General features: G+C 34.2%; 1 non-coding gene across 1 annotated transcript; it reads right to left on the reverse strand.

The window, feature by feature from the left end:
• Window positions 1-2,204: 2,204 nt before the first annotated feature.
• LOC131808667 (U6 spliceosomal RNA) lies at window positions 2,205-2,311 on the reverse strand. Its single transcript, XR_009344876.1, has one exon. It is a non-coding gene; the product is annotated as a U6 spliceosomal RNA (small nuclear RNA).
• Window positions 2,312-16,696: the final 14,385 nt, after the last annotated feature.

The raw sequence follows: 16,696 nt of genomic DNA on the forward strand, positions 1-16,696 counted from the left end.
GTTGTGTCTGTGTCTGCTTAGTTCAGCTTAGCAAGGTGAACCCCGGGCGCGAACATGGAGCCCGGGAAAGCAAGGCCCAAGAGGCACCAGCTCTCCCGCGGCTCTTCTTCCCTGACGCGACTGGAAGCCTTGCTGAGGAAGCAGAGGCAAGTGCTGTTCGCTCCAAGCCAAAGCCTCTGCAAAAGCACAGCATTGGCTGAGAAATGTTCTAAGGGCTGCTGCTGCTTGACTGAGCCCAGTCTCGCGGTGGGAGAAACCCGCATACAGCGAAAGCCTCTTTGCCTGGGCATCTCCCCTGGGAAAGCACAGCTTTCGTTGGGAAATCAGAGTTGGGTTTGGGGATGCTGCTGCTTGCCTGAGCTAGTCTCCACAGCACGGTGGAAGATACCCGCATGGACGGAAATTCTCTTTGCCCTAGCATCCCCTCTACCTGAGAGAGAAGCATGGTTGCACACATCTGTCACAGCGCTCCCCAGGAGCAAGTGTGGGGAAGGCACAGCACGCCGCCCCCGGAGAAGAGAAGGAGCCACTGGCCTTAGGGTCGGGAAAATTGAACAGCCACATGCAGAAAAATGAAATTGGACCATTTCCTTACACCATACATGAAAATAGACTGGAAATGGATGAAGAATCATAATGTGAGAAAGGAATCCATCAAAATCTTTGAGGAGAGAACAGGTAGCAACCTCATTGACCTCAGCAGCAGCAACTTCTTCCTAGGAACATCGCCAAAGGCAAGGGAAGCAAGGGTAAGAATGAAATATTGGGATTTCATAAGATCAAAAAGCTTTTGCCCAGCAAAGGAAACAGTTAACAAAGCCAAAAGGTGACTGTCAGAAGTTATCTGGGAGAAGATATCTGAGGTAGGCAAATGACATACCAGATAAAGGGCCAGTATCCAAAATCTATAAAGAGCTTATCAAACTCAACACCCTAAGAACAAATAATCCAATGAAGAAATGGGCAGAGGACATGAACAGACATTTCTGCAAAGAATACATCCAAATGACCAACAGACACATGAAAAAATGCTCCACATCACTCGGCATCAGGGAAATACAAATCAAAACCAGAATGAGATACCATCTCACACCTTTCAGAATGGCTAAAATGAACAAGTCAGTCAATGACAGATGCTGGCGAGGATGTAGAGAAAGGGCAACTCTCCTACACTGTACGTTGGAATGCAAGCTGGTGCAACCACTCTGGAAAACAGCATGGAGGTGCCTCAAAAAGCTGAAAATAGAACTACCCTATGACCTAGTGATTGTAGTACTGGGTATATACCCTACAGATACAAACGTGGCATTCTGAAGGGGCACATGCACCCAAATGTTTATAGCAGCAATGTCCACAATAGTTACACTATGGAAAGAACCTAAATGTCCTTCAACAGATGAATCAATAAATAAGATGTGGTATATATGTACAATGGAATACTATGCAGCCATCAAAAGAAATGAAATCCTGCTATTTGTGATGACGTGGATGGAACTAGAGGGTATTATGCTTGGCGAAATAAATCAATCTGAGAAAGACAACTATCCTATGATCTCCCTGATATGATGAAGTAGAGATGCAGCATAGGCAGTTTCGGGCATACGAAAAGAAAAATAAAAGAAGATGGGATTGGGAGGGAGACAAACCATAAAAGACTGAATCTCACAAAACAGACTGAGGGTTGCTGTGGGGAGGTGTGTTGGGAGAGGATGGGGAGGGCAGGTGCTATGGTGAGTGATGGTGAGTGCTGTGAAATGTGTAAACCTGGTGATTCACAGACCTGTACCCCTAGGGATAAAAACACATTATTAGTTTATAAAAAATTTAAAAAATAATTTAAAAAATCCATTAAAGAAGAAACATATATTGCAAGCCCAGAGTTAATCTCATATTCAATCAAAAAAGTTTGAAAGTTTTCCCCTTAAAGATCAGAAAAAAGACAAGTGTGTCCACTTTCACTACTCTCATTTGACATAGTACTGGATGTCCTAGCCAGAGAAACAAGGAACACAAAGAAATAAGAGACTCCAAAAAAAAAAAAAAAAAAAGGAAGAAGTAAAATTTTCTTTTTTTGGATAACATGAACTTACATGTTAAAAAATCCTAAAAACTTCACAAAAAAATTTGAATAAACAAATTTAGTAAAGCTGCCAAATACAAGATCAATATATAAAATACAAGAATTTTGTTTTGTTTCATTTTTTTTTAATATGGAATGCTTCCCAGTTTTTCATGTCATCCTTGTTCAGTGATCACGCTAATCTTCTCTGCATCATTCCAATTTTAGTATATGTGCTGCCAAAGTAAGCACAAGACAGGAGCATTTTAACACTCTAATGATGAAATAAGTGAAAAAATAAAGAAAACAATCTAATTCACAATAGCATCAAAAATAATAAAATAGGAGTAGATTTAACTAAAAAGATGAAAGATCTGTACTCCATAAACTATGACATTGATAAAGAAATTGAAGGAGACACAAATGGAAAGATAGCTCATATTTATGAATGGTAAGAATTAACATTGTTAAAATGTCCATACTACCGGAAACCATCTGTAAATCCAATTCCTATCAAAAATCCAATGTTAGGGGCGCCTGGGTGGCTCAGTGGGTTAAGCCGCTGCCTTCGGCTCAGGTCATGATCCCAGGGTCCTGGGATCGAGCCCCGCATCAGGCTCTCTGCTCAGCAGGAAGCCTGCTTCCTCTTCTCTCTCTGCCTGCCTCTCTGCCTGCTTGTCATCTCTGTCTGTCAAATAAATAAATTAAAAATCTTTAAAAAAATCCAATATTATTTTTTTACAGAAGTAAGTAAAGAATCCTAAAATTTATATGAGACCATAAAAGACAACAAATAATCAAATCAGTTCTGAGAAAGAATGAAGAAGAGAAATTGCACTTCTTGATTTGAAACTATACTACAAAGCCCTCATGCTGAAAACAATAACGTATACTGGCATAAAAACAGACCAATATATAAGTAGAACAGAATTGAGAGTCCAGAAATAAATCCTTTCATACAGTCACCTAATATTTGACAGGGGCCAACATATGTAATGGGTAAAGATAGTCTGTTCAATAAATGATATTTAAAACTGAATAGTCACATAAACAGTATGAAACTGGAACCTTATATAACTCATAAGTCTTAACTTGAAATAGATTAAAGACTTAAACGTGATGCATGAAACTACATTTCCTAAAGGAAAACATAGGAAAAATTCTCCTTGACATTGGTCTTGCCAATAGTTTTTTGGATACCAGACCAAAAACACAAGCAAAAAAAGCAAAATTAATAAATGGTACTACATCAAACTAAAGTTCTTCATTGCCAAAAAAAAAAAAAAAAACAACGAGAGAGAGAATGAAAACACAATCCACAGAATGTAAGAAAATACTTACAAATCTTATATCTGAAAAGAGGTTAATAACCAACAGATACAAATAGAAAAATATATATATAATTAAAAAAATAGCAAAAGGATCTCAATAGACTTTTTTTTTTTTCAAAAAAGTTATATAAATGACCAACAGGAGCATTAAAAAGTGCTCATCGTAAAAAACTCAGGGCAAAGTCATTATGTTGTTGTTGTTGTTGTTTACCTCTGAAAAACACAGCAAGATATTACTACCTATTAGAATATATACTACCAAAAAATTGAAAATAACAAATTTTGGTAAATATTGGGGAAGATGGGAAACTTATGCACTGTGATAGGGATATAAATTTGTGTGTAAAACAGTATGGAGATTATTCATATTATTAAAAGTAAAATTACCATATGATTCAGTAATCCCACATCTAGGTATATATCTAAAGGAAACGAAGGCACTGTTTAAAGACATATCTGAACTCTTATGTTTATTATAAAATTATTAACTCTAAGCAAGAGATGGAAATAACTTCAGTATCCATTAATGGATGAATGAATAAAATAAGTATGGTAAATATATACTATCGAATACTACTTAACCATGAAAAATTAAGAAATACTGCCATTTACAACAGCATGGATGGATCTAGAAGGCATTATACTAAGTGAAATATTTCATAGATTTTATATACTTTTTAATTTATGTATTATGATATCCCTTACATACAGAATCTGAGGAAAAGGCAAACTAATGGAAACTTAGAGTTGAGTTGACAAGGGGTGAACCTGGGGTGGAGTAAGGTGGTCAAAGGGTGCAAACTTGCAACTATAATATGAAAAAGTTCTCGGGATCTAATGTACAGCATGATGATCATAGTTAATAAAATATACATACTTTTTTTATTGTGCTTCCCTTTATTAAACTTTGCATATATCACATTCTTACAAGTTGAAAGTTTATAGCAATCTTGTATAAAAGAGGTCTGCTGCCACAATTTTTCTAACAACATTTGTTCATTTTGTGTCTCTCTGTCACATGTTGGTAATTCTTGCAATATTTCAAGTTTTTTCATTATTATTGTATTTGTTATGGTGATCTGTGATCAGTAATTATGACCCACTGAAAACTCAGAACTAGTTTACTTAAGGTATATACTTTGTTTTTCTTTAAAAACATAATGCTTTTGAACAGTACAGTATAGTGTTTATTTTCTATATGCACTGGGAAACATAATTTTTTATATGCACTGGGAAACCAAAAAAAATAATAATTTGACTTAGTTTATTGAGTTAATCACTTTATTGAGGCAGTCTGGAACAAAACCCACAAGACCTCTGAAGTTTATCTCTACTATACTATATACATAAAAGTTGCTAAGAGAATAGATCTTAAAATTCCTTACGATACATGCATAAAAAACAGTGGCAACTATACGAGATAGTAGATGTATTAACATTTTTGTGTAGATTTATTGCAATAAAGATGTATACCAATTTATCAAATGATACAAAATTTACACAATGTTAAAGTTTGCAATGTTATAAGAAATCATTTCTTAAATTCACAAATTATGTCGTTTTTTTTTCAATAAAGCTGGAAAAAACGTTTTGTAGAATTAATCTATTTTTCAAAAAAGGAAGTAAGGAAGTAGAAACTGCAACTAACTCTGAAATAATAGAATATAAAATCCATTTTCGTTATATACACTGTGACAAAAACCATTACTTAGTTTACAATGAAGGAGTACTTATGAAGCATGATGAAGGATGGTCTATAAATAAGGCTGAAAGAGCTCAGTTTTAAGGTTTAAATTTAAAATCTTCTTTTGAAATACTTAACTGACCACCCAGTTTTCCAAACATAAATGTCTTAACTGCATGAATTTATTTCATACAACTCTATAATCTAGTTTCATAAGAAAGCAGCATGCAAATTTTGAATAAGACAGACTTGCTTAAGTTCCTTTATGTTCAACAGTAAAGGATACTACCCTAAAAATAAATAGAAGAAAAATCAGCATATTTATTATGATAATTATTATTCATAATGAGATTCATATTGAATTATGGAATATATATCCTCAGAGGGGGTAAAGTAAAATGAAATTTATTTTGGTAATGTGTCTGTGAATAGTCAATACAATGCCTCAATATAAATGAATATTACCATTTTGAACAATTTAATTACTATTATTAGAATTTTTATAAGTATAAAAATAGCTATCATTTTAGCATGGAATATGAGACTCTCATGCTCCATGCTTCATCACATCCACACAGCAACTCTGCATAATAAGTATTATCATCACCATTTCATGGGTGAAAAAACTGAGGCTAACACATTTAGATAACTGGTTTATGATTACATGGCTAGTAAAGATGCATCACACTAATTTAGGCTTTATGATTTCAGAATTGTACTCTTTCCACTGCACATTCTATTACTCTGTAAATACTTGGCCTGTTTTCATTGAGTTCTTTAGTTTTATTCATGTGGTGATGGCTTAAAGCTTCATTTAAAGGAAGCTTAAAAAATTCATTTAACCAAAAGCTCCCAAGAATTAAAAATGTCATGGATCTAATGTAGACATGGATATCATTAGTTAATGGGTAACTATATATTTTCCACTCTAGTGAGATAACAATCAGAGTATTTTTCTAAGTTTTAGTCTCTCAGTGTTAAAAAGGACTTTGTTAAAATAGAAATATTTAGACAAAGGTGATCAAAAGTCTGGATCAGGTCACCTTAAGATAAATATTAGGAAACTGAGGAAACAAATGGAGATTTGAACACTGAGCTGTGGTATAATGAATGGTTTCAAGTATTTAGTAGAATATAGAAAAGCCCTTTAAAGCCTGGTCTTAGCCTAGCATTGCAGCTTCTGGGATATCTGTCTATCTATCATCTATCTATCTAGATATAAATTTGAAAACTTTTTTAAGAAATAGAACATAATCAGCACCATAGAAGATCTGTTTATGATAACAACCTAGCCCCTCCTCCCAGGTTGTTAATATTCTCTCTTATTTAATGTAACATTGTGCAAATAGACCACTACTGATCTGCCGTTATGAATGAAATAGCTATAATCATCTGTTTGCATATCCTGGTGAAAATATTCATTTAGTTCCATGTTGTATTTCTAGGAATGGACCAAATCTTTATTTTTATTTTTAAGTTTTCTAAATATTGTCCAACTTACCTCAAATGTTTTCATTATGGGCACTTTCATTCTTTCACATTCTTGCAAGACATTTTACTGTTGCCCAATATGGTAAGTGTGTAATAGTATGTCATTTTAGGTTTTAATTTATTTTTAATTTCATTTAATTTAATTCCAGATTCATAATAAAGATAAACAGTTTTTATATATGAGTGGCCATTTGGATTACCCTTTCTGTAAAGTACATGCTCAAGTCTTTTGATATCTTAACATTGTGTCATACTGACTTCTTTAATAGTAGACTTTATGAATGAACTTTTAGCTGTGTAGGTCTTCTCTATTTTATTTTGAACTTGTTTTCATTTCAAAATCTTTATATTTATTTTCATAATCTGCTTTTATTTTTCTTTGTCTATTATCTATCTATCTATCTATCATCTATCTATTTATTTCCAAGCAAGAGAGAGCGAGCAAGTGAGAGCGCAGGGAGGGATAGAAAAAGAAGGAAAAGAATCTTAAGCAGGCTCCAGGCTCAGCACAGAGCCCAACTCTGGGCTCTATTTCACAACCCTGACATCATGACCTGAGCCAAAATGAAAGAAATAAAATAAAATTAAGGTGTTAAAAAAAAAAGGAAAAAGAATTGGAGGTTTAATTAAGTGAGCCACCCAGGCACCCCTGTGGTATCTTAAATTAGCTGTCATATCTTTAAAGTTCTAGAGTATCCATTTGGTTCATTTATAAAACCTTTCTCAATATCATTTTTAGTTTCAGTTTTTTGTTCAATTTGCTTCCCCTCTCATTTCTTTGAGCAGAGTAATCAAGCCATTTTACAATGAATATTTATGGATCATTTTAACATCATACTTAATCCCCTTTTGTCTATCAAATCTTGTTAATGGTTTTTCTTTGTGTGCTTTGTTCCATTTTGCTATGTTCAAGACATTATATTTGAAACTCTTATTGAGTAGGGATAATTAAGAGCTATAATAATGGTATGGTCCTCCTTGGCAGGATTTTCTCTTATATCTGAGACTCTACAAGACAATCATACTCCAAATTCAGTGATTGACTTTCTCAGTTTACACAGAAGGCAAGGTAGGCTATAGTCTTATTTCTGCTTCTCCTTGTGCTTTGGGGATCTCAACTTAAATTTGGGTTGTACCAAAGTCCTCAAATTTGATTGCTGCTGGATTTTGAATTTTGTTTCTCTAGTATCAAGAGTCTATTAACAACACAGCTCAGTGTGTTTTAGCAGTTTCAAATGCTCTCATAGCTAAAATGGCTTCCGGGCATATATCTCTAGGCTCTCATTGTATTTCGTATTTTGGCCCAGTAATCCCACACTTAATTTTTATAATCATTCTGATATTTTTAATTTTAAAAGGTATTTTGTCTGAATTTTTAGTTGTCTTAAGTAGGAGTTTTTAGATCACCATTCCTAGAAGCAACAATAAATATACATGAAAATGTCTGCAGTAGTTTATCACATCTTTATGGCTTTGAACTTCCATAAGCTGAGGCATCCTTCTCTAATCACTTAGGCAAACTCCAATTTACCCTTTAAAACAACACAAGAATTGCTTCATTTAAGAACATGTTCAGGGATGACTTTTCCCCACTGTTCTTACCAACATTCCCACACACTCTTTGCTACCCACACCTTGTTTATGAACTTTCATTAGGTATATCAGCGTGACCAGAATTTTGCTCTATTGTATTTTTGTCCTTTAGAGCTTTAATTAAATATGAATTCCATAGAAAGTCTGTCCCTTTTCTTTCAAACCTGGGTTCGTTATTTCTTCTCATTCTTTGTCAGAAGTTACTTTATTAGAGAAACTTATAGCTCTATTGTGACTTTGGAGCCTTTACAGTTTTTTGACTGGAAAAATCACCCATCCCTGAGATTTTTACGCAGCTTCCTAGCTGATATTATTCAGAAATCTGTTCAAAACAGACTTTTTCAGGGAGGCCCTTTCGGACCACTCAGTTAAAAAGCCTCTTCTCAATCACTGCTCTTTTTAAAATGTGCTTATTTAGTTCAAATATGCATCACTATTAAAGAAAAACCAGTATGATTTTTTTTTTTTAAAGTTGGCTTACCTATTATCTATCTCTCCCACTAAAATGATTCCTCTGTGCTGGGGTTTTGTTGTGCTCATCTTAGGCCAGGCACTCAATAAATTGTCTCTGAATGATTGAATTGTTTGACTCCCTTGCTAGATTCTCAACTTCATGAGGCCAAGGATTGTTCTATTCAGTCCTTCTTTATCCTCAATGTCTGTTATATTGCAGTCACTTACATGACTAATGGGAAAAATCACAGAAAGAAAGAGTTAAAACTACAGAAAAACCCTGTAGCTTCAATAACACAAAGCTTTCTAAAATTATTTAGCCCAGGAATTGAATACTGGCTGCACTTTTGATTTTTTTTAAATGGTATTGAATTTAATTTAAATGGAAATACTTGAATGGTAGAATAATAAAAAAAATTATAAAAGCAACTGGCTCCTTAAAGTAAGAATTATATAGGGCATCTCTTCTAGAAGCAAAATTTTCAAATGTCAAACATCTGAAAACATAGAAGGAGAAGTAAGAGTGTGAATTGTACTTCAATGCTCTTTTCTTTATATTCAGCAAACAGCTTCATTCACACCTTTCCAATTTTTTCAACTCTTTTGACAAAGCCTTCAGAGGAGTTACTGCTGATGACAACCATCACAGCCTAACAGGAGAAATTTATTTTTAATATAGTTTTTTATTTTTTATAAACATATATTTTTATCCCCAGGGGTACAGGTCTGTGAGTCACCAGGTTTACACACTTCACAGCACTCACCAAAACACATACCCTCCCCAATGTCCATAATACCACCCCTTCTCCCAAACCCCCTTCCCCCAACAACCCTCAGTTTGTTTTGTGAGATTAAGAGTCATAGAAATTTTATAAAGAAAAATAATAGCATGTTTTTCCCAAGTTGTTAAGGATATGGTGAAGCTCTGTCGGATTCAAAGGAGGAATGTGCAATTCCATGCTATATATCATAATACCTTATTTTAATAGTGGCTTTGCAATTTTTCAGATATATCCATTTACTGAAACCACTATCAAATAAACAAAACAAACAAATTAACAGGGGTTCGAGACAGAAGTTATCTAATCTAAAAATAGCACATGTTCACAGTATACACAACACATATCCCAAGTACTACTATAGGTTTCAAGTAGGAGTCAAAACAATAGTAAAAATGATTCAGACCCTACCAGTCAAATCATAAATGGGACCTTAACTGTAAATCCTTATCTTTAGATCAAAGCGGGTAATTGGGTGCTGAAGATACATTATAGAACTAATATGTTATAGAACTCCTCTGAAATGAGTCATTTATTCCATCACTTTTCCTGCACAGCTGCTGACCCATGTTTTGGTTCCTGGAAATAGCTGCTACCCTGTCATACTTCTTAAAAGCACATATATTGATAACTCTACTCATTCCTCCATTCCTCTGTGACTGTCACTGTGTTAAAATGTGGAGTCAGCTGACTCACTTGTGGTGGTAATAAAGTAGATGAGTTTGCAAAGTATTTTGTTATTTCTAAAAATGCAAAAACCAAATTACATTGAAATCATAAGGGGTGTTTCAGGGAGAGCTGTAGGATGTGGTTTCTTGTGTAATCCACAGAGATTAGCTCCAACACATATTTAAACTCTCCTCTAGGAGCAACCTTAGGGGTCAAGTAAGAAGATAAACAGATGTATACACACCCTGGCACAAAATTATCACTTATGTTTGGCTTCCTAGTCTCCTCGTGTTACTTATTTATCTTAACTTCTCTCTGAAATCAGGGAACACAGAATCTCAATCAGTTGACATTTTTCTACTGAATTACCCAATAGTCTGATCATACCCCTAAGACTTTTTTAAATTATTTCACTCATAATCCCAAATCTGCTTTGCTTCCTCTTCTTAGTACACTGAAACTTGATTTCAAAATGAGGACAGTTGTCAGTAATGCCACATTCATTCATCTATTTTACAATTCCATGTACTTATAACTATGAAGATATGTTAATAGCATCCATTCCAATAAGCCACCCTAAATTTATTCTCATGAAACAAGACCTCAAGAAAGAGAATTCAAAATCATTCATGTATTTGCAACTTATTGCAATAAAGCCTTTATCAATAGACTTCCCTGTGCACATGGTGGTCAAATTGCTGGTGAATACCAGCCAGCTTTCTCATGGCTTCTAGGTAACCCAAGTGAGCCTTTATTGATACTGGGAAGGGATAAAGCAGGGAAGGGATAAACAGTGGTGTAAGAATTGGCTAGACAAAAGTAATGACTCTCATTACAAAGTGAGTATTTTAAAGCAAAAGAGCCTGTTGGGAATATTGTTTTATAAATTAGTGGGTTTTTTTTAATTAACTTTTTAAAATTCAATTAGTTAACATATAGTGTACCATTAGTTTCAAATGTAGATTTCAGTTATTCGTCCATAGCATATAATAGCTATTGCTCAGTACTTACTGTTATAGCTTCTTGAAAGCAGAATTTTAACCCACTGAGCCACCCAGTTGCCCTTGGAAGCAGCCTTTTAGATCACATTTTCTGATTACTTCCATGTAGTACAACACTTTCCTGCTAGCATCCTTCAAAACATACTGTTTCTTAGAGGAATTTCTTTAATAATAAATAAATAGGAATTTATTTAAATTTATAAATATATAAAATAAATAGGAATTTATTTAAGTTTATTTAAATATTGCACACTGTTTCATTGTTCATAAATAAGGTGATGATATTATAGCCATTAGTTGGTAGCACTGATATATCACTTTCTTTTTACTTCTCAGTGCATTCTCTTTACACAAAATAGATATATATTTTAAAAGATTCTGAATCTGTGGCAAACTTTTAAAAAACCCTATAGAGTAAAGTTTATCATTTTAAGTAATCTCAATTATCTTCCTCAATTGTGATAGTATATCCTTCTATCTAGGCCAGATATTGTATGAGGTATTTGAAGAGACACACTTTTCTAAATTTCACTTTTCTCATATGCAAAATGCTTATCAGGATCCTACAATAAAATACACTTACAATTTTTTGATGAAAATTTTTTTATTTTAAGATTTTATTTCTTTATCAGAGAGAGTGGGCCAGAGAGCAAGCACAGGCAGGCAGAATGGCAGGCAGAGGCAGAGAGAGAAGCAGGCTCCCGGCCGAGCAAGGAGCCCGAAGCGGGACTCAATCCCAGGACGCTGGGATAATAACCTGAGCCAAAGGCAGCTGCTTAACAAACTGAGCCACCCAGGCGTCCCTTTTGATGAAAATTTAATCTGTATAAACAATATATTTGCTGTAATACGTGGTTCATGGAAAACATCTTATTTAATTATAAGCAACAACAGTATTAGAAATTAAGTGTGTCTATAATATTTAAAGTTTTAACACATAATTCCAGTGCTTTGCCTTATTTTCTCAAATCCCTTTACCACTTTCACTGACAGAGTCAAATGTACTTTTTCTACTAGTAGCCAGCTCTTTGTCTTTTGTCAGAAAGATGCCCTTGTGAATTATTTATAATAGAGATATTAGCAATAATAATAATAATAATAAGTACCAATGAAAATGTTAAAAAAAGTTTTCTTAACTAATTAGGGTTCTTAGACTTCAATTTAGGAACCACCTCTGGCAAGCAAATTAATCTGCAAAACATTCCCAGAATTAACAAGTCAGTCAGATACAGGGTTGTCCGTAAACTGAAAGGTGAAGCAAAGGGACTAGGTTTGGAAAATAGGTAAGGGCAGTGAAAAAAATGATCAAATTTTTTGGCAAAATAAATTCTTAGGTGTTCTTTCAATGGAGTCCTGGGCATTATGTAGCAGTAACTCTGGAGATTATCTCAATCCATTGGAGTCACCCCGTTTATTAGCTTGCTATTGACAAAGTTATTTAAAAACTGTAGAGCAAGAGGTTGTAATGTAGAAAACTGATGGTAATGCACAAGATTCTTGTTAACAATAATGCAAGTTAGTGATTTTTCATTAGAGAACATAAATTCTATAACCCAAATTATGGGCCCAGAGCACTTCTGCTGCACAACTCTGCTTATATCCCAAATAACCATGTGAACTAGTTTTAATATCTGCTTCTCTTATTAATTTTTGAATAAAAATTCTTGACACAAGTATTTTATAATTGTGTGATAATCATGCATTTAATTTCTTGGAGAACAAAACACACTTTAGCATAACTAGGTTCGTTCACAGAACCAGCCTTGATAACACACTTCTATATGTTAGAAATGATGTAATAAATGTAGAATATTGGGCACTTGTTTGGTATTCTTTGCCATGTTTTGCACTATCTAAAAAGAGGTCAGTGAACTTGGACTGGAGTTAGTAGACATGGAAGAAAATAAAATCTTACAGAGAAGAATACTCTGTGGTCCACAACCTAAACGGGCTGGGATTCCCATCATTTGGATCCCTGTAGCTTTACAAAAGTCAATTAAATTTTTGTATCTCCGATTAAAGTTGATTCCCCAGTACTTTTTCAAACATCTCTTGTAAAGTATTGTTTCCCAGAAAAAAGGGGATTTTGCACATGTATCTGCCTTTGTCTCTGGTCATGATCTCAGTCAGGATCCTGAGATCGCGCCCCATATCGGGCTTCCTGCTCATTAGGGAATATGCTTCTCAGTCTCTCTCTACTGCTACATCCCCCTGCCCTACTCATGCTCTCTCATCTCTCAAATAAATAAATACAATCTTTAAATTTTTAATTAAAAATAAGATAAATAGAATCAAATAAAAAGTCTGGTCTTACTGCCCCATTTAGCTCCTTTTTTTTTTTTTTTGAGTTGTATTTAAAGCAGCATGAGAGAACATGAGGCTCTCAAACTTAAAAAAAAAGGAAAAAATTGAGTTTTGTTAGGATTTAAGATCTTGTCTGCTAGAAAAAAAATGTTAGCTTTGTAAACATGTGAAAATTAACAAAGGAGAATAAGATAGAATTCTAATAATTTTTGTAGAAATTAAAAATTTCGTCCAGCCCAATTACATACAGACCCATTAAGTAAATTCATTCCAATGTCCCAAACCAAACTTTTCTAATAGTAATGCATCTGTGTAAACAGAGTCAACCCAAGGAATAAATAAATATTATTATTTTTTTCCTGTCTCTTCCACAGTCACATCTGGGTATATTGGTAGCAAGCCAATTTTCTATCTTATAAGACATGATATCATAAGGAAGGGTATTCTGTCCATTTGGAACAACTGAAAATCATTGTAATTTTATCTTGGTGCAGTAACTTGAGATGGCACAGTGTGGCTTATGAATATATTTTATTTTTTTTACTGGGAAGAAGAGATTATAGAGATATTGGTTATCCAAGAGAGACTGACAGGTGTTGATAGTTGCCAGGTCAATATCCATCTACTTTTTCCTTTAATATCAGAAAGCACTGAGGGATTGACAACAAAGAAACTTAAAACAACATCAAATATTTTATTGTCTCTTTTCTAGTTACATTGTAACCATATGACAAAGTATCAGTCGTACAAGATATCATTCTCTTTTACCTCTATCTTTCTGCCAGAAATGTGGGCTTAATAGTGAGAACTCCAACAGCAATTTTTGCAACTGTGAATAAAAAGCCATGAAAACCTCTAAGATACTTCACTTGACTTTCTTAAGACTCTGAACCAACACCAGAAAACACTCTCCGTAGTCTTCCTGTTAAATGAAAAAATATGGTTAAACCACTTTTGACAGTCTACTACCTTCAGCAAAATGTAAATCTTAATTGAAATATGTCCTCTCAGCTGTGCTTAAGCAACTGAGTCCTGAGCTTTTCAGGTTTTCAGTCTGAAAGAGTACACCTCTGGTGCTCTGAAAGGGAAGAGAAAGGACACCCTGTTCTCCATATAAATTAAAGAAGAGAAATCTGTGCATTTAAGTGGGCCATATAAAATTTATCAAGCAATTATCTCCTAACTCCTTCCTATCCAAATTACCTGATATGCTCTCCCTACTCCTTTAATCCACGTTACTGCCTTTTCCAGGATTCTGTATCACATCACGACATGTCTTCTGTTATTTCCTTCTTGCAAGCTAGTTTTGTTTTCTCCATCTAAAAAAATCAACAATCATTGTGTATTTCAATTCCCATTTTCCTCAAATGCATTGATTCTTCTTATCTATTACTCTTCTCATACTCAGTGTCTTTGTCTTTATGGGGTTTGTACTTTGCTTTTCCCCATCCTTTACTGCCCTTATATAATCAAATCTAATAACTTCTTAGAGAAAGTTAAAAATTCCTGCATAGCCACACGTGAACACAAAGTCAGTGATTTTTAGCAAACCTATAAGATAGTCAGACATCCATTCAATTTCTTTTTTTTAAGATTTTATTTATTTATTTATTTGACAGAGAGAGAGATGACAAGCAGGCAGAGAGGCAGGCAGAGAGAGAGGAGGAAGCAGGCTCCCTGCTGAGCAGAGAGCCTGATTTGGGGCTCGGTCCCAGGACCCTGGGATCATGACCTGAGCCGAAGACAGTGGCTTAACCCACTGAGCCACCCAGGCGTCCCTCCATTCAATTTCTTAACTGAGTCTCAAATGCATCCTGAGTTCTAACCTAAACCTAAGTTCTACTTCTTACACGTTGTTCTATGACCAAATTCTTTCAGTTCAGTATTTTGTAACATTTAAATATTAATCAATTGATGCTTTGTTTGTGTATTTCTATGAAAATAATTTGAATACTGTAGATTTATTGTTATAGATTTATAATCAAAGTTTCATCAGTTGAAGTTTTTGGAAATTTCGGATATAATGATTAACCTAAAATGATACTGCCTCAAATCCCTCTGATATCAAGGCCCAACACCTGATTATAGCCAAACCTGTTGTGGATAGTTCCATGGGAAATTGCAGTTACTTAACACTGATAGCATCTCATGTTCTCTCTCTCATTTTAGAATGTCTCCAACACAACCCAAATGTGTACGAGAGTTAATGTCCTCTGAGGACAGCTCTCAGTGAAGTGGAAATAAGAACCATAGGTAAAATTGTCAGTTTTCAGGTCTTCATGAGGACAACTTAAAGATTCTCAGGACCTTTCAGTAAAAGCACGCCTTCATTATCTATCCACGACAATTATATCAACAATGTACCTCTTTGACAAAGTTGCTTCTTCACTGTATCACTTTCCCATTCTTTTCTACCTTGGGTAATCTCCCAGATCAACTAACAGTACTCAAATCCTTTGTCCTACTCTTTGCTCTCAGGATAAATGGAGCCAAAAGACTTATTTTAATATCAAGTTCTGAATGGGATCTTAGAGCTATTTCTGTCCAGATTTTCATAAACATAGGGACCTTTGAATTATCAGGCTATAAATAAGTTCTAAATGGAGGGGGCAAAAGCAAAAAGTAGAAATTTTTATGTTTGATTTTTAATCATGATTAATTGACTTTATTGATTATTAAAAATACTAACATTATAAAAGTGTGGATCTTTGTAAAACAATGTCATAATGTAAGAAATAAGTTGCATAATCCTTTTGAGAATATTAAACCAAGTGTTCAGGTGCCATCTAATTTCTTGTTTAATCTGGAACTTTGGTGTGCATTATCTTGAGGAATAGGATTTTGAAGTCCAGACAGACTAACAGAAAACTAATCCAAATGTGTGTGGTTATATTTCTGCTTTTGTTGTAAAAATCAAAGTGTGATTGCTGGTTTAAAATGGTAAAACTAATAATGTTCATGGACTCTATTATAAATTTTCTAATTGTATGGGAAGAATCCAATAAACATAGAATTAATTGATTTGCAAATCCTCAAAGAGCTACAGGATCAGGTAGTGGTATGTTCTGATTCAACAGCATCATAATGCAGCATTTTATATGTGTGGCTAATGGATATTTTCATGAATGTTTGCTAGCTAGTCAGCCAATACAGAGAAATATTAGGTAGGGTAATTACTCACAGTTGTGTATAATAAAATGAGAGAAAATTATCAAATGACACTAATAATAATAATCCTATAGCAGGCTAAATAATTCAATGATAATTACAAGTATTAATCCAGCTTTCTTCCCTGATTATGACTCTTCTCTCCTTTATCCTAATGGGAGTAG

The sequence above is a fragment of the Mustela lutreola genome, chromosome 9 (assembly GCF_030435805.1).
Source record: "Mustela lutreola isolate mMusLut2 chromosome 9, mMusLut2.pri, whole genome shotgun sequence".
In the NCBI taxonomy this organism is placed as follows: domain Eukaryota; kingdom Metazoa; phylum Chordata; class Mammalia; order Carnivora; family Mustelidae; genus Mustela; species Mustela lutreola.